The 18,237-nt window shown below is 51.1% G+C and overlaps 2 pseudogenes; both read left to right on the plus strand.

Moving 5' to 3' along the window:
* Positions 1–10,265: 10,265 nt before the first annotated feature.
* LOC114199096 (small ribosomal subunit protein uS14 pseudogene) lies at positions 10,266–10,436 on the plus strand (annotated as a pseudogene).
* Positions 10,437–15,443: 5,007 nt separating this feature from the next.
* On the plus strand, positions 15,444–15,946 carry LOC114202592 (small ribosomal subunit protein eS25 pseudogene; annotated as a pseudogene).
* Positions 15,947–18,237: the final 2,291 nt, after the last annotated feature.

The following is an 18,237-nucleotide window of genomic DNA, read 5'->3' on the forward strand; positions in this document are numbered from 1 at the left end:
AGACAACATCCACGTTCCCATATTTCAAAAAATAAGCAGCTCCCACTCCCCACCCCGGGCCCCTGCACCTCCCTCACCACGGACGCATCCTTTCTCCCATAAAATCCACACTCTCTTAGAAAACACTCCAAGCCCACTTTAAAGTGGAGACAGGCGACGGACGGGTCTCAGTGCATCCAGGTTGCTGAGGACTACTTTGGTTTTTGTTTTGTTTTGTTTTGTTTTTGTGTGTGGAACATGAAAGAAAGAGTCCAGCGATTCATATACAAGCTGTACAAAGTGTGCCTTTGTTACATCATGCGGGGGCATGGGGGTGGTGGAGGTTGTGACCTTCCCACTGAAGGAATAGAAAGACGACTTTCTCCAAGAATGTCAAGCCCGACAAGAGACAGATCTGGTTTCCATTTTGGGGAGTGAGGATCATGTCTGTCCATGTCAGGCATGAGCCACTTTGTGACATGATTACAGGGGTCGCAGCTTGGGTCATTCGTAAAATCCCCAGTAGCCCCCTGGTTCCTGGAGGGTTGATCTCATTGGGCTGGAAGGGACCTGGGCCTGAGGTTGGCTGAAGCCTCTGGGGGTGGGGGCTCCAGTGAACAGCCAGACCGCTCTGGACTGAGGGCACAGGGCTGAGGGACTGTCCACTCCGTGCTGGCTGCATACAGTGGAAGTAAACGGGTACAACCAGCAGAGACTTGTGTGTGCCTGGTACTTCCTCCATCTGTAAATTGCACCGGCGCGCTGCCCCTCAGGTGCAGGGCAACTCACTAACTTCCCCACTCCCTTGTCCCTCCTTCATTCCCTCCCTCACACATCCATTCTGGCAAGAAATATTTACCAAGCACTAACCACGCTTGCTTGGTGAATCCAAGATGCCTTGTTTTTTTTCACCTTTCCGTGTCCCTGAAGTTGCGATGTGTCATAGTCGTCACCTCCAGGCAGCGTGCATCATTGCCCACACACGAGTATGTCGAAACATACAGGTTAGGCATAAGCAAGCCTGGTGGAAACTTCCAGGAACAACGGAGGAACAGCCTTCTGGAAAATTCTGTGTCACCAGCACTCTCGGGGCTGCACAGGACCATACCGGCAGAAAGACTCGGACACTGGCAACCCGGAGTGGAAGAGCGATTCGATTTGGAAGAGTTGGATCCACATGTGATGACCTCCTAGGAAATACCTTATTCCATCCATTTCACTTTTATTTCCTTTGTGAGGTACGTGTAAGAATGGTACGTGACGGCTCTGACACTTGTTGGCTGCATGACCCTGCACAGGTCATTCGCTGTGCCTCAGTTTCCCCATTTGTAAAAGGGGGTGAAGTTACCTCTTGATACTGCTAGGAGAGGTAAAAGCGTTAGTACCTATGCGGCTTTCAGCACCTGGCTCACAGTATGTATGTTTAGCGCTCCCTGCTATTGTTGTTACTATTGTTGCCTCGACGGAAAATCTGACGGCCCCTGCTTGGGGAGACAGGGCCTCACCTGGGCCTGAGGGGCGGCAGGACCCAGGCATAGAGTCTCCCAGTTCTCTCTGTCTTCTCTGAGCAGAGTGACTGTCTTCCCCATGATGTGAGATGTGGCCCCAGCAGCTCCAGACTCCATCCTGCACACCCTGCCCCCCAGCCCCCAGCCTGCCGCCCCTCTGGCACCCTGGGGAAGGCACCCATTTCTAGGCCCATCAACCGAGGCCAAGGGAAGGCTGAAGAAAGAACTGGCAGCTCTGCCATTAGCAATGGCGATGAGTGGAGCGGTGGGATGGTGCACCGGGAGGGGGGTCCCAGGAAAACGCACACATCAGGGCCGGGCAGACAGTCTCCTAGACGTCCACACCAGAGACCTCAGTTTACAAAGGAGGACAGCAGATCGCAGAATGTCTTGTGACTTGTCCAAGGTCGTACATAGCCAGGCAGTGATAGGTGGGCAATTAATCCTCAGGAGGAATCCCTTCTGCTCCGAGCCCTTGCCCCACGTTATAACATTACTCCTCACGGCAACCTTACCACAGAAGGCAGCTCCTTCTGAGCACCTACTGGTTGCAGGCACCTCTGGGAGCCCTCTACAGACACAAGCACCTCATCTGAACTCTCCCAAGCCACGAGGAAGACACTATCAACACCCATTTTACAGATTAGGAAAACTGAGGCACAGAGCAATAAAGTCACTAGCAAGTGTCACACAGCTTAGTAAACGGCAGGGGGAAGGATGCAGACCTAAGTAATCGGATCCTAGTCTTTGGGAGGTAGGGATTTTTTTCTTTTTCCTTATCAAAGAGACTAAGCCTGTAATTCGTGTAGTTATATGAACACATACAGGTACTGAGATTTGAATAAGATATTTGACTTGATTATGACATTCTCCTGCCTACAGTCATTCAGGGCAGAGAGATATTCCATGCTTACTGTTGTTCTCCTAGGAAGTACAAATTACAGGAAGCCTTTCTGGAAAAGACTGTAGAAAGGAAAGAACACATTTGTTTTTTTTCTCCCCATTAATTGTCAGAGTCAGATTATACCTTATACTAAGGTTGTCTACCTGTTTTTCTTATTTAAAAATCATTTTTAAACACTCTTTATTTGCAATAATGCTGCATTTACCGGACACGCGAAGAGACGAGCGGTCCAGGAGGCCCGCCTCCCCCGCGGTGACAGCTTGTGTAACCAGCCACTGCACCATGAGGAAGATGAGCCCGGAGCCTCTGCCAAGCTCGGGAGGTTTGTTCTCGGTCCATAGGCTGAAGCAATTCGCCCAAGGCCTCACGGCTTGGAACGGGCCTATCAGGAGCCCCACCTCCCATTTTCCTTCTTCCAGAACTAGAGGAGCCCAGCTCCATTTCTCCGAATCCACAGTCTGGAGTTTTCTCTCTTGCCATATTGAAGAGGCCACAGAGGCTGCGGCCACCTCCGTGGCTGCCTGGGGACCGGTCCACCGCCACGGGGGCAGGGGTGGCCCGGGCTCTGAGAGGGCTAAGTCCCTTCTGACAGCAAACAGGGCCTCGGAGCAGGGCCTCGAGGAGGGGACGGGTTGCTGGGAAACAGCGGGCAAGCCCGGGGGCTGCTCCAGCCCTGCCTGCTGGATACAGAGACCCTCATGCAAGGCCCCTGAAAGGTGGCTGGACCCTGGGGGCACTTGGCTGACGGCAGGGGCTGGCCAGGGGTCTCACCCACTGAGAAGTCTCTTCCAAAAGAGCAAACCCTGTTCCTTGGGTTGACCGACTTAGCTACAGTCTTTCCTGGGCCCATTTTCCATCTGAGCTGCCAGGATGAACGAAGTCCCCCACCCCAAGTCTTTTCTAGAACATTCACACAGAGATCAGCAAGGTAGTCTAAAAAGAAGGCAGGTGGGGCCCTTCAGGTGAAGACAGTATAGGACAAATCCTATCTTAGAATCCCAGGAAAGGCGTCCTCAGGCTTTCACCTGGGAAGAGGTGACTAGGCTCCTGGATGAGAAGGTGAGAGGTACCTAGGCCAAAACAGATTTCCTGCAATCAGCTGTGGACTGGGGCCTAAAATTCCAGCATTATCATGTGATCTCTGCTCTGTCTTCACATGGCCTCCCGCTCAGTGTCTTCGTCCCTCTGTGTCAAGTTCCCCTCTCCTTTCTTTTTTTTTTTTTAATTTTTTTAAAGATTTTATTTATTCATTTGAGACACAGAGATAGAGAGAGAGAGAGAGCATGAGCAAGGAGAGAGGCAGAGGGAGAAGCAGGTTCCCCGCTGAGCCAGGAGCCTGATGTGGGGCTTGATCCCAGGACCCCAGGATCATGACCTGAGCCGAAGGCAGACGCTCAACCATCTGAGCCACCCAGGCGCCCCCCCCTTTTTTTTTTAAAGATTTTATTTATTTATTTGACAGAGAGAGCACAAGTAAGCAGAGAGGCAGGCAGAGGGAGAGGGAGAGGCAGGCTCCCCGCTGAGCAGGGAGCCCAATGCGGGGACTCGATCCCAGGACCCTGGGACCATGACCTGAGCGGAAGGCAGCCACTTAACCGGCTGAGCCACCCAGGCGCCCCCCCCTCCTTTCTTCTATAAGGACAACTTTCATCGGATTTGAGGCCCGCTCTAAATCCAGGATGATCTCATCTTAATGTCAATTTAAGTATATCTGCCCTATTTCCAAATAAGGCCACATACACAGGTTCCAGGGTTCTGGGGATTAGGAGGTGGATACCTCATTTTGGGGGGGGTCACAATTTAACCAACTATAGGGAGTAAGTTAGCTAACTTAGATTTAGGAAGTTGAGGAGAGGCATCTCAGGCAAAGGCACAGACCAGAGGAGTTCAAGGTTCGAAAAGCGGGGGATAGGTCGTTAAAACAGGTGCCAGCCAGTTCACTGCTAGAGTTTGAACTTGACCATGAAAACAGTGGGGAGCCACAGAAGGGTTTGCCTGGGTTATTATCTATCTCATTTGATTCTCCCCACATCTCTGGGAGGCCAGTATACTATCTTCATTTACAGCTGGAAACACTGAGGCTCAAAGAGGCGAAGTCATTCGCCCAAGAACAGACCATTAGGAAAATGTCAGAAAGAGGATTTGAAATCGAGCCTCATGTAACCCCCTAAGCCAGAAGATGAATGCAGCAGAGCTTTGCGTGTCCACATAAGGCTGTTCAGGAAGGAGGAAGGGAACAGAGGTGAGCTCTCGCAGGGAGCAGACACCAGGCCCACCGCCCTGAGAACGGTTTTCTGACGCTGGCCCTGGGGGACGCCATGTTGGTAAGCTGAGATCCCGCCCTGGCCACAGCTGATTGGCCCAGGTCTGGACCACCTGACTCAAGGTAAGCCAATCAGACTCCCCTATCCGACTGTGCTCCTGAGTCTTTTTGACACCGGGAGGTGCCCAGGGGCCTGGCTCAGGAGTGAGAGAGACCTGCACATCCGGGTTCGGCCTCTGTGCCGGGCTGTGTGTCCTCACAAAACTTTTTCTTTTCTTTTCTTTTTTTTTTAAGATTTTATTTATTTGACACAGAGAGATAGCGAGAGCAGGAACACAGGCAGGGGGAGTGGGAGAGGGAGAAGCAGGCTTCCCGCGGAGCGGGGAGCCCGACGCGGGGCTCGATCCCAGGACCCTGGCATCATGACCTGAGCCGAAGGCAGACGCTTAACGACTGAGCCACCCGGGCGCCCCTCACAAAACTTCTTGAACCTCCCTCCACTTCAGTTTCCTTCTCTGGAAGTCGGAGAAATGAAAACAGCACTTTCTTCCATGGCTACTGTGGGATACCGTGAAATCCGGGTGGTGAAGCTTTTTGCCCAAGGCCTGGCCCGCAGGAAACCCTGGGCAAATGGCAGCCGGCTCTGATGGTTGTGGGAACAGAGGGAGGGGCCTCGGTGCTGTGCAGAGGCCACCTGATGCCTTGTGTATGAGGAGAAAGAGGAAGACGGAGCAAGAGCCAGAGAGAGAGCCACCATAGGGGTTCTTGACGGCGTTCCAGAACTTGAATCCAGTTGATAAGCGTCTTGGCTGCCTTCCCTGTCCTGAGGTCCCAGGAAAGACTCCGTGGTTCCCGTCGCCCCTGACTCTGGCCTCGGTTGGCATAAATGGGTTTCTGTTACTTGCCGTCAAAACCAAACCCAAACAAAGCAATACAAAACACCAACCAAAACAACAAACACCTCGATTGGGACATTTTGGCAAAATGAAGCCCCCTTGGAATCCACCGGAACAGTCTTTGAACTGGATGCCAGGAAATTCCTGCCCCAGGCTTGGTTACCACATAAAGAAACCGATCCAAGTGTAGTGTGGGGCAGCCGCTGAGGCTCCTGAGAGGCCTCACCTCCCAAGGAACACGCAGGTGATCTGCTGCCCCACATGCCACACCCACACCTCCTGCTCCAGATGGGCAGGCTTCTAGCAAGTTCCATATTCAACTCAGGAACTTGCTGAACAAGTGCTTTGAGGTGGGAGAGTGCCCTGCCCATTACGCTCTACCCATCCAGGCTCAGGCTGGAGAACGTGTGAGAGGGGAGTAAGTTGGGGCAGTCATAATTTCCCCGAGTTATGTGCCCAGATGAGTGCCTAACATCCGTCACCTCTTCAGCCATTGGGTTGGAAGGATGCCATCATCTGCATTGATAGCAGAAAGGGTTGAAGCTCGGATATGGATAGCTTCTTGCTCAAGGTTGTCCAGTTACTACATGTGGGAGCCAGAGATTTTTGTTTTGTTTTGTTTTGTTTTACATGAAATCAGCAAGACTGATCATTAATACCTTCACATATAAACAAGGTGTAGAAAAGTGCTATAAGGAACCTCTTGGGACTTACCAGCCAACCACCATTGTTTCGTCTACACCCTCAACTTTTTTGTCAAGGCAGAGACTGCAGTATTTTAAAGTAAATCCTGGACATCCTGTACATCAACTAAGAAGGCTCCAGAATGCATCTCTAACAGATAAGAATTTTTTTTTTTTTTTTTTTTAACATCACCATGTGCTCATTGTCACAAGACCACTGGTTGGGAAATTTGATGTTGGAACCACCACCCCACGTGTCCTGGGAGGGGGCAGACAGTCCCAGGTAAGTCCTGTTCTTCCAAGGTGAGCAAGTTCCCTAGAGCAGCAGTTCCCAAAGCAGGTTCCCCAGGCCAGCAGCATCGCTAGGGAACTCATTAGAAATGCAGCTTCTCAGGCCCACCCCACACCTACTGAGTCGGAGACTCTGGGCTTGGGCAAGCAATCCCAACCTGTGTGTTTTAACACACCCTCCATGGGACTCTGAGTCCTGCTCCAGCTCGAGAACTTCTGCTCTGGAGAAAGACAGCCCATGGAGGTGATTCCATACTTGCATTTTGTCAGTTTATTACTTATGCAGGTTCTAACTCCTGCCCCCAAAGGATGCTGAGGGGCTGGTCCCAAGTGGTATTGTTTTCTGGTTAGAATTGGTGACTCTGGAGCCTGATGGTTAGTGGGTGGGATCTGGCTCCTCCCCTCACTTCCTAGGGGACCCTGAGCCCAAGCCTCCTCATCCATACAATGTGCAGCTGACAGGACGGGCCTCTTGGGCTGGCCATGAGAAGGGCAAAAGGTAAAGTATAGAAAGCACCTAGAATTTTTCCTGGTGCACAGCAAGTGTGAGGGAAGGACTAGCTGTTCTTACCAAACACGGGGCGGCAAGGCCAAGGTAGGATGAGGAGGAGCCTGATTCTCAGGCTCAGGGCTGAGGGTGGGCCTCTGGGGAGGTGTGAAGGAGATTGGGGGGCTGCTGGGAAAAGCGGGGAACTCCCCTGAGGCAGGAAGGCCGCAAGGCAGTGACGTGGCAAGAGATGGAGGGGAAGGAGCTCACGATTGCCCGGGGTGATGGGCTTCTCAAAGTCCCAGAGGGAGGACGGGAGGGGCCCGCCCCGCTGTATGAGCTGCGATGCCTCTGGGAGCCCCAGGAAGGTTCTCCGGTCCTCCGGGGCCTCCAGGGCCCAGTGAGGAAACAGGGACAAACAGTCAAGGTGGGGGGGGGGGGGGCGCGCGTCTGGACTCCAGGAAGATTCGGGGCCAGGTGGCTGGGGCTGGGTTCAGAGCAAACACTGAGTACAATCGCCCCGGGTGTGGTTGTCCCCAAGGCTTGGAAACAGGAGTTACATAGTGTTAATTTTAAGAGGACAGACTCCCAGACCCTTCGTTTAAATGAGAAATGGAAGAGAGTCACAGAAATCTTGTTTCCTTGTCCATGCATTTGAGAGAGCAGTCACAGGACTTAACCTATGAGAAGGGGGAGATGCCAGTCCAGTGGCACAATCAGCATGAGCTTTGAAGTCAGACAACCGACCCACGTGTGGGCATTGTGAGAGTTCACAGTATGAGCTCACCGGGGATTTCAGTATTTCCCCTTGGCCTGTTTTGCTGATCCTCTGCTTCCCTCCCCTCTGGAGGCTGCTAGTTTCCTTTTTATACTGATGAGTCTATTTCTCTTTTTGTTGTTTGCTTGCTTGTTTTGGTTTTTGGGTTTTTGTTTTTGTTTTTTTAATCCTACATATGAGTGAAATCATATGGTATTTGTTCTTCTCTGACTTCACTTAACACAATGTCCTCCAGGTCCAGATCCAGCCACGTCATTGCCAATGGCAGGATGTCCTTCTTACAGCTGAGTAAGACCCCATTGTCTGTATACACCCCACACCTTCTGTATCCATCCATCTACCGATGCTCACAAGTTGCTTCCATATCCTGACTATGGCAAATCATGCTCTAATAAACAGGGGTGTGTATATCTTTTCAAATTCCTGTTTCTCTTTTCTTTGCGTAAATACCTAGAAGAGGAATTACTAGATCATATTGTACTTCTATTTTTAGTTTTTTGGGGAACCTCCATACGGTTTTCCACAGCTGCTGCACCAGTTTGCATTCCCACCAACGGGTTTCGTTTTTTCCACATCCTCGCCAACGCTTATTTCTTGTCTTTTTGATACCAGCCATTCTGACAGGTGTGAGGTCATATCTCGTGGTTTTGATTTTCATTTCCCCGATGATGAATGATGTTGAGCATCTTCTCATGTGTGTGTTGGCCATCTGGATGTCTTCTTTGGAGAAATGTCTATTCAGGTCCTCTGCCCATTTTTCAAAAAATCAGATTATTTGGGTTTGGTAGTGTTTTAAGAGTTCTTTATATATTTGGATGTTAACCCCTTAGGCAATATGCAAATATTGTCTGCCATTCAGTAGGCTGACTTTTTGTTTGGTTGATGGTTTCCTTCACTGTGTAGAAACTGTTTAGTTGGATGTAGTCCCACTTCCTTTTTTTTTTTTTTTTTGCTCATGAATTTCATTTAAAAAATACATTTAGGGGCACCTGGGTGGCTCAGTCGGTTAAGCGTCTGCCTTCGGCTCAGGTCATGATCCCAGGGTCCTGGGATCGAGTTCCTCGTCGGGCTCCCTGCTCAGTGGGGAGCCTGCTTCTCCCTCTCCCTCTACCCCTCCCCCCTGCTCGTGCTCCCTCACTCTCTCTCAAATAAATAAAATCTTAAAAAAAAAATATTTGCTATAAAAAATCTAGGAATCTATCCATTAAAGCCTATCTTTAAATTCATGAGTTCACAAAAATATTTTTAAAAATCTAGTGGACCTTCTTCAGAGGATGATGAGGAATCAACGTGTTTCCTTGAACACTGGTAAAGGAAATGGATCAAGGAGCGGCTCTCCCCATCCTGTTCCAGTGGGTAACCCGATTGGAGATGAGGGAAAGCATCTCTTTGGGAAAGTATTCCAAGTGATACTTTGAAGGAAATGTCGGGATTAGACTATCACGGTTTTGCCCAATGAATTAGTGAATCTAGACATTGAAAGCCAGTGAGTCCCAACATCACAAAAAGAGACAACCAGACATTAGAAGCCAGGGGGATGGCGCCCGAGCCCGATCCAGCCTCCGGATCACAATCACGGCGCCAGTTTGCAGGAAGGTCGGAGGACAGAGGAACGCACAGAGCTGCACTTGGAGTTTGTGATCCGCCAAATGTAGACAGTGGGGCATTGATTCTACAGGCCACATGGCCTGGATTCCTCAACACGTAACTTGTAAGGGGGCAGGGGTAGATGGAGTGGCAGGCTGCAAAATGGCCCCTAAAGATGTCCATATGACATACGACCTCACGTGGCAAAAGGGACTCTGCAGGTGTGCAGAGTTAAGGATCTTGAGAGAGGGAGATCGTCCAGATCGTCCAGATGGGCTAAGGGCAATCAAAAGGTCCTCATAAAATTGAGGCAGGAGGGTCACAAGGAAGGCGAAGCAGCATGAGCAAGACGGCACCAGGCATTTCTGGTTTTGAAGATGGAAGGAGGCCTCACGAGCAGAGGAATGCAAAGGCTTCTAGCAGCTGGAAGAGATAAGAGCATGTGTTGTCCCCTAAGCCTCTGGAAGGAATGCAGCCCTGCCAGCGCTGGGGTTTCAGTCCAGTGGGACTGTTTCAGACTTCTGGCCTCCAGAGCTGTGAGGAATCAGATCGTGTCATTTTAGGCCACTAAGCTTGTGATGGTCTTTCACCGTGGCAACAAGAAATGAATGCAGGGCGCCTGGGTGGCTCAGTTGGTTAAGCGACTGCCTTCGGCTCAGGTCGTGATCCTGGAGTCCTGGGATCGAGTCCCGCATCAGGCTCCCTGCTCGGCAGAGAGTCTGCTTCTCCCTCTGACCCTCCCCCCGTCATGTGCTCTCTGTCTCTCATTCTCTCTCTCTCAAATAAATAAATAAAATATTAAAAAAAAAAGAAATGAATGCAGATAGGAAACCTGTTGGTTAAATAAATTCAAAGGGCCCTTTTGCCTCGTTGCATCCGAGAGAGCAAGATGGGTCACCAGCAGCTGTACTGGAGCCACCCGAGGAAATCTGGCCAGGGTTCTCATTCTTGCTGCGTCTGCTCAAACCGGCACGGTCTGATCTGGAAACACAGCCTCAATATGTGCTACCAGTGTTTCCGTCAGTACGCGAAGGGTATAGGCTCCCTTAAGCTGGATTAAGTGAACTTCCTTGAATTGGTCATCCAAGATAACCTACCTTAACTGCAGATATCCAAGATACCTACTTTAATGTCAACTCATTGTACATAAAATAAAAAATACTCCAATTATGAGTGCTTTAATGTGAATGGAATGGTCATTTGATTATAGGAATCTCTTTTAAAATGTACTATTTTCTCAACAGTTCATCTTCAACATACGTGGCTTAATTTCTTTCAGTTATATAAAAGTACTCAGGCTGAACTCTGATAAAAAAAAAAAAAAGAAAAAGAAATTCAAAGGACACACCAAGTTAGCAACATGCACAAGACCAAACTAGAGTGGCAGGTAAGGAAGCCATGAACATGTGAACGTGAAAGTCAGGAGAATGGGCACATCTGTGGGGTAGGAGTCAGTTGCTACCGGCGGAGGGCACATGGCGGAGCTCCCGGGGAGGGTGACCATGCCCCACTCTCTGTCCCAGCTGGCTGCTGGCTTCATGGGGTTCACCTGATAATCATTTATTAAGTTGCACCTGGTTTTGTGTGTGTGTGTGTGTGTGTGTGTGTTTTAAGACTGTTCTGTTTTGCACTTAACAAGGTAACCATAATAACATTTGCAAGGATGGTTTTATAGGGTAGAATCGGACCTCATCTGCAGCCACCGAAGATGGGCATTTTCTCCCGATTTTGCTGAGATTTCTTTTGCCAACAGCACAGGAAATGGCACCGAGAGAAAAGAAAAACAGCTCTGCCGAGCTCATGACTCACATTGTGCCCAGAAGCGGGACAGAGCAGACTTGTCAGTGAACGGAACACATGTCCCTGTAAGCCTCAGTGCCCCCGCCCCAAATGCCCCTCTCGGTGGTGGGGAGAACTGTCCTGTGCTGTCGCCTCAGGTTTCCTGGCAAGACGGTGCTCCGGGTGCCCAGCATGGTGACGGGCTCCACGAGGCCCCGTTCTTGGTTCCTTCCCTCCCTCCCCTGCTTCATTTCCCTGCTCCCTTGGCTGGGGTTTCCTGGGGTCACCTCCCAGATAAACCACTTGCTCTCAAACAAAGGTTTGTTTCTGGGGAAACCCAAGGCAAGACACTAAGAGAAGGTTTAACCGGGTGGGAGGAGACACCCGGATGTAGACAATGCCTGTGGCTGTTTACCTGGCTGCTTCTGCCCCGGCTGGCAGCCCCATTTCCCGGCTCTGCACACAGCCTCTGCTGGGTAGGGCTCTTTGGTGCACAGACAGGTGGGGGTCTGAAAAGGGCGCCTGCACCCCGCCCCCAGGCGCATCTGCAAATCTGTAATGGGGTGGCTGGCGCCCCCTAGGCTCTCCCCAGCCTGCCCAAGCTGGCCGGGCAGCCCTGCTGGGGGCTTCCCGGGTACACTCAGGGCCCGGTAATTCTCCCATAACCCGGTCATTCTTCATGACCACCTGCAAGGTGTGTATAATTTTCTTCCTTTTAGAGATGAGAGAGGCCAAGGCTCAGAGGGTGAGATATGAGGCCCAAGGTCCCAAAGAAGTGGAGAAGCCATTAGACTGGGGCCTGAGTGCTCGCATCACACGATGGGCTTCCCACGGGACGGTGTGACGCATGGCGCCGCCCGTGAACGGTGGAGGGCCACCCCTGCGGGCGTTTCCTCCAGGGCCGTGCCAAGAGCATGGTTGCTGTGATTACGTGTCAGCCCGGAGCCCCAGATATTGTGCAACTGCCCCTCTCCTGGACTGTGCATCCCCTCCCCTTCTCCCCAGCCAGGCTCCTCTGCACACCTCCTCCGGAGTCTTCCCTGAGCTCCTGGCTAGACTGTCACGTGCCCCTTTGGGCCCCCGCAGGGTCCTGCACGCAGTGACATTGTGGTGTGCGCCATGTGGTTTGCTCCTTCTCCCCGAGACCCAGAGCTCCCAGAGGACAAGAACTCTGTGTAACCCATCTCCCTGGTGCAGGCATGTAGTAGGTCCTCAATGTCGGATTGTTGAATGGGTGAATGATCGAGTGAATGAACGAGTGTCTGCGTGGAGGCTTATAGCATGGTGGTTCCGTGGGCAGGTTCTCGCATCCACCTCCGGGGACAGAAATTCTGTCTTTCCCGCTTCTAGCTGTGCAGCTGTGGTCAGATGACTCAACCACTCTGGGTCTTCCAACTGACAAAGACCCGCAGCTACTGAATGTTAGAAGGGGAAGCCCCCAACGCTGAGGGAGGGGAGCCCCAGAATGGGGAAAACGGATCCCAAGGGATCCGTTGGGACCACGTCGCCAGCTACAGTTTCCTTTTCCGTGGCAGGGGGTGCCGGGGAAGGTGTGTGTGATGAGGATTACATGAGGGCAGAAATCTGAGTGAGCGTGGACCCCGGACCAGGTCGGCTGAGCTGTTGGCTCGTGTCATTGTCACCCCGCTGTGGGCGGCCTCTCTCCTCTCCGCAGGTTCTAAGTACGCGTCGAATGAATGAACAAGCTTCCCTCCTGGTGAACCAGGCTCCCAGGGCCCCTTCTCGGCCGGGCTGGTTATTGGAAGCCTCTGGGGCTGGGCTGGCGGGTACAAACGGCAGCGGGGCCGAGCGCCAGGAGAAAGCTGGCTGTTGTGGGTGTCCCTGCAGCATCTGCCCTGCTCCCTGGAGGCACCCCCGTTGTCCAGGGGAACACGGCCGTCGTCTCGGGGCCTAGCCTCCCTTCCGCGTCTGAGGCCCTCTGTTGCCTGTGCCTACCGCTTTCTCGTTTATCAGTTCAGCCACACTGCGAGCACCTTTGTTCAGGCTTAGGAACAAAGCAGGAAGGATCCACAGTTCCTGCTTGCCCTCATGGAGCTGACCCTCCACTGCGGGGGCGGGTGGGGAACCGCAGGTAAAGGGACGGAGCAGTGAAGTCAGTGAACAACAATGCGAGTGAACAAATCAGGACAGGGAACACTGGGCGACAAAGATGGGGCACCATTTCTTTTAGTTTTTGAACTTTTTATTTTGAAATTATTTCCGATTCACAGGACACTGCAGAGATTGTACAGAGAGGTCCCGTGTCCCCCTAACTCGGGATCCCCCAGCGGTTGCTTCTCACATGGTTCCGTGTTAGGTAGCTAGTAACTTCGGCACCATGTCAGAGCCGGGAAATGCAGCTACAACTCCAGTGCGAGGTTTCTAGCTATCTGATCCCATGCCTAGATTCCCGCAAATTCCCTAGATTCTCAGCCAAGACACAGACTTGCTCCTTCCCACAGAGGCTCCTTCTCCTACCCACACAGTCACACCCACCCTCCTCGCCTCCGGCCCCGGACCCCACTCGGTAGCTCTCCATTTCCGTGAGAGCATGCCGTCAAGAATGTTCTAGAAGCCGACTCATATCACTTGTGACTTTTTCAGATTTGCATATATTTGTCACCAGATTCTCCAGGTCTCTGCATGTGCTCCCCCTGCCCACCTCTCTCCCTCCTTCACCCCTAAAAACGTCAGGGCACATTTCCAAAAAAGAACATTCTCTGATATAACGAGAGTGCAAAACCAGGAAATACAATCATAGAATTCCATTATCTGCACACCTGCTTCAAATCCACTGATTGTTCCCCTAATGTCCTTTAGAGCAAAAGATAAAGACTTTTTTTTTTTTTTTTTGTGGCCCAGGATCTGATCCAGAATCACAGTGACATTTGATTGTTATAACTCCTTAGTGTCCTTTGATCTGGAGCATCCCATGGCCTCTCCTTGTCTTTCCCCGACACTGACATTTTTGAAGAGTCCCAAGTCAGTTTTTTCCTTGGATCCCCGTCATCCTGGGTGTGATATTTCCGCACGACAGGATTAACGTTAAACCTTTCAGCAGCAACACCCAGAAGCAAAGTGCACTTTCCTTAGAGCATCATACCCAGGGTCATGCCATGTCATCTGCCATCGCTGGTCCCTCAGTGAAGGTGAGGTCGGCCAGCTTCCTCCCCTGTAATGGGACTGGTTTCCCTCTGTAATTAATAAGGATCTTGCGGGGACATGCTGTAAGACTGTGTCAATATCTTGTTTCTCATTAAGCTTTCATCTGCTTTTGTTTAAATTTTAACAGAATTTTTTACTGAAGCAAAATTTACCTAGAGAAAAGTACACAAAGTGCTCAATGAACTATTACAAAGCGAACAGGCAGCAGGACAATGTGAAGAACAATTTAATCAGGTGCTGGGGGCGTGCTTTCTGGGGAGGGGCTCAAGCCTGAGCCTCAGTGGAAGAAAGAGGAATCCCTGTGGGTAGCTGGGGGGAGAGCAGGTCTGGGGAGGGACCCCGAGAGCCAGGAGGCAGGGTGCAGCCGGGGGTTGCTGGCAGAAGCCGGTATGAGAAGTCCGATGTTCTTGTGAGGGCTCCCAGAGCCTAGGGATGAGGTCCCAACGTTTCTGGAGGTGACCCCACAGGAAACAGAAGTAGGGGAGTGGGAGGAAGAGACAGGTAAAGCTGATCAAGGGTGTGTACTCCGCATAGGCACCCCTGTGAGCATCTGGATCCCGATCCTTTAGGAGGGTCCTGGGAAACACTCCAAACAATCCTCAGGGCTCTCCCTGGGCCCGGGACATTAACCCCGATTTCTGGCATAGTGTATGCCAAAATAAAACCCTTCATGCAAAGAGCCACAGTAAGCAAGCTTCACTTTGGGGTGAGTGCTGCCCTGCTAAGCCAAGGCTAGCAGGGCTTGGGTAGGGGAGGGGCACACTCAGATCTTTGTTTATTTTTGCAGGGTCACTCAGAATGTTGCACAAAGGACTGAGTTCAGGGGGAGCCAGAATGGGAGTAGGAAGACCATCACCTCTCTGTTCCCTGGCTAGGAGGATTTCCAAGACCCTCCTGAAGTTCTCACCCTCAGGGAATGAGCCCAGGCCAGACTGCACCAAACCAGGGAAAGGAAGTTTCTGCCCCATTCCAACAGCTACTTCACTGAGAACTCTCCACAAACCGCTGTCCCCCACCTTCAGGCCACAACCCTGCTTGGGAACCCTAGGGCCCTAGGAGTTTTCAAAGGGAGTCACCAGGAACTTTGAACTCTTTTTATTATATCAAAAAGCCAGCTTTTTTTTTTTTTTGTCCGACATCTTAGCGAGGCTGCAGGGGTGGACGCTGCTCTCCCGGCTTCGCTATGCCGCCCAAGGATGACAAGAAGAAGAAAGATGCCGGAAGATCGGCCAAGAAAGACAAAGACCCAGTGAACAAATCTGGGGGCAAGGCGAAAAAGAAGAAGTGGTCCAAAGGCAAAGTTCGGGACAAGCTCAATAATCTGGTCTTGTTTGACAAAGCGACATATGACAAACTCTGTAAGGAAGTTCCCAACTATAAGCTTATAACTCCAGCTGTTGTCTCTGAGAGACTGAAGATTCGAGGTTCCCTGGCCAGGGCAGCCCTTCAGGAGCTCCTTAGTAAAGGACTTATTAAAGTGGTTTCAAAGCACAGAGCTCAAGTAATTTACACCAGAAACACCAAGGGTGGAGATGCCCCAGCTGCTGGTGAAGATGCATGAACAAGATCCCACCAACTGTACATTTTGGAAAATAAAACTTTATTAAATCAAAAAAAAAAAAAAAAGCCAATAGGAATTGTTCATTTAACTTCCGATCAGGTTTCCCAGTTTAACTACATATAAACTCATTCATTTTCCATTCAGTAAATACGTATACAGGGTCTCCTTGTTATATACATCTTTATTGAGATAAGATTCATGTAACAGGGCGCCTGGGTGGCTCAGTTGGTTAAGCGACTGCCTTTGGCTCAGGTCATGATCCTGGAGTCCCGGGATCGAGTCCCGCATCGGGCTCCCTGCTCGGCGGGGAGTCTGCTTCTCTCTCTGACCTTCTTCCCTCTCATGCTCTCTATCTCTCATTCTCTCTCTCTCAAATAAATAAATAAAATCTTAAAAAAAAATTCATGTAACATCAAATTCACCATTTCCACCATTAATGTGCGCAGATCAGTGGGTTAGTATATTCACAGAGTCTGGTGACCATCCCCTCTACTTTATTCAGAATATTATCACCCCCCAAAAGAAACTCTATTATCTCCAAATTTTCCTTTCTTCCCAGCCCCTGGCAACCACTCATCTGCTCTCTGTCTCTGTGGATTTGACCATTTTGGATGTTTCATAAGGATGGAGTCTACAGCGCATGGCCTTTTGGGTCTAGCTCCTTTCGCTCAGAACATTTTCCTGGTTTGTCCACGTTGAAGCGTGATCAGGACTTCTTGCCTTTTTTATGGCTGAACACTATTCCATTGCATGGATCTGCCACATTCTGTCCTTGTTTCTGGGCTGTTTGTGCTCTGCACCTTCTTTGAAACTCATATATGTAATAACGTGCCGTGAGTTTGTGGGAGCCGCAGGGAGGGGAGGGATGCCCCTGACTCCCCTGAGTCAGGGGCATCCCTCCCCTCTCACCTGGTCCATCCCTCCCCTCTCACCTGGTCCATCCCTCCCCTCTCACCTGGTCCATCCCTCCCCTCTCACCTGGTTGGTCCATCCCTCCCCTCTCACCTGGTCCATCCCTCCCCTCTCACCTGGTCCAGAGATCCAGAGGGGCCTCTTGGGAGAAGCCACAGCCAGTTAAAACCTGGGGCAAGGGTTTGGAGTGAGGGGGCTGCTGGGGAGTGTTCCAGGTAGTGTTCTCGGCAGAGGCTGCCGGGGAGGTGCCTGTTCCTGGGGCCCAGGAGAAGGGCCTGCTTGGGGAGGCGGGGAGAGAGCCAGGGGCTAGGGCTTGGTGGCCCTGCTGTGGTGTGTAAGAGTCCAGACTGTAACTGAGGAAAAGGGGGCGGCAGGAGCAGGTGAGAGTCTCAGAACAGCACGGGGGTGGGGGAGGAAAGCTAACCGTGCTGGGATTGAGAGCTTCTCCAGGACGCCAGGGCTATCAGTGCTAGAGCTGGGACCCTCCCAGCCAAACACGGGGGTCACCTCCAAGTGACCACGGGGAGCAGACGCTGGTGAGCGGAGATATGGAAGGCGCTGGGTGTTTTTGCCTCGGACTGAAATTCTCTGACTCTGGGTGATGGGTCTGAATGCTTTTGAAATTTTTTTAAGATTTATTTATTTTAGAGAGAGAGCAGGGGGAGAGGGAGAGGGAGAGAGAATCTCAAGCAGACTCCATGCTGAGCACGGAGCCTGATGCCTGGCTCAATCGCACGACACCAAGATCATGACTTGAGCCAAAATCAAGAGTTGGCCACTTAACCAACTGAGCCACCCAGGCGTCCTGCTCTTGAATTTTTTAAAGGAGAGTAGATTTTGAAGGAGAGTCAAATTTCCAACAGTAAGACAGTCCGAAAAAGCAAAACTATAGAGATGGTGAAAGGATCAGTGGTTGACAGCAGTTTGGGGTGAGGGAAGGTGGAGCACAGGGGAGTTTTTGGGGCAGTGAAACCATCTGTATGATACTATGATGGTGGATCCCTGACATTCCACATTTGTCAAAACCCACAGAATATACAACACCAAGAGCGAACTCTAGTGTAGATGATGGACTTGATGCACAGGAATCTTCTCTTTCAGCCATACCATGCATATGGAACCTTCTAGAAGTTTCCATGACTCCCACTGCCTGAGATCATTCCTTCCTCTTCTGGAAATCTTTTGGTAAATAGCTTTATTCATGTGCCAGGTCCGAACAACTGTAGGTAAGGAAAATGACAAGGACAAGATTTCCTAGGCCTGTCCCAGCCAACGGGGAGGTGTCACCCCATGAGTGAGTGGCAGTGTCCACCATGGGTGTGTAAAAGGAGGAGCTGTAGCATCCGTGCTATGTATTTACCTCTTGGGATTAAACAAGTCCCAGGGCACACTCACTTAGCACCAGGTGTCCTGTTCCACGGGACTGTGCCTGCTCCCTCCTGCT

Source organism: Eumetopias jubatus, unplaced genomic scaffold (assembly GCF_037043125.1).
Source record: "Eumetopias jubatus isolate StellerSeaLion01/CBP00866 unplaced genomic scaffold, mEumJub1_p1.0 scaffold_10, whole genome shotgun sequence".
Lineage (NCBI taxonomy): Eukaryota > Metazoa > Chordata > Mammalia > Carnivora > Otariidae > Eumetopias > Eumetopias jubatus.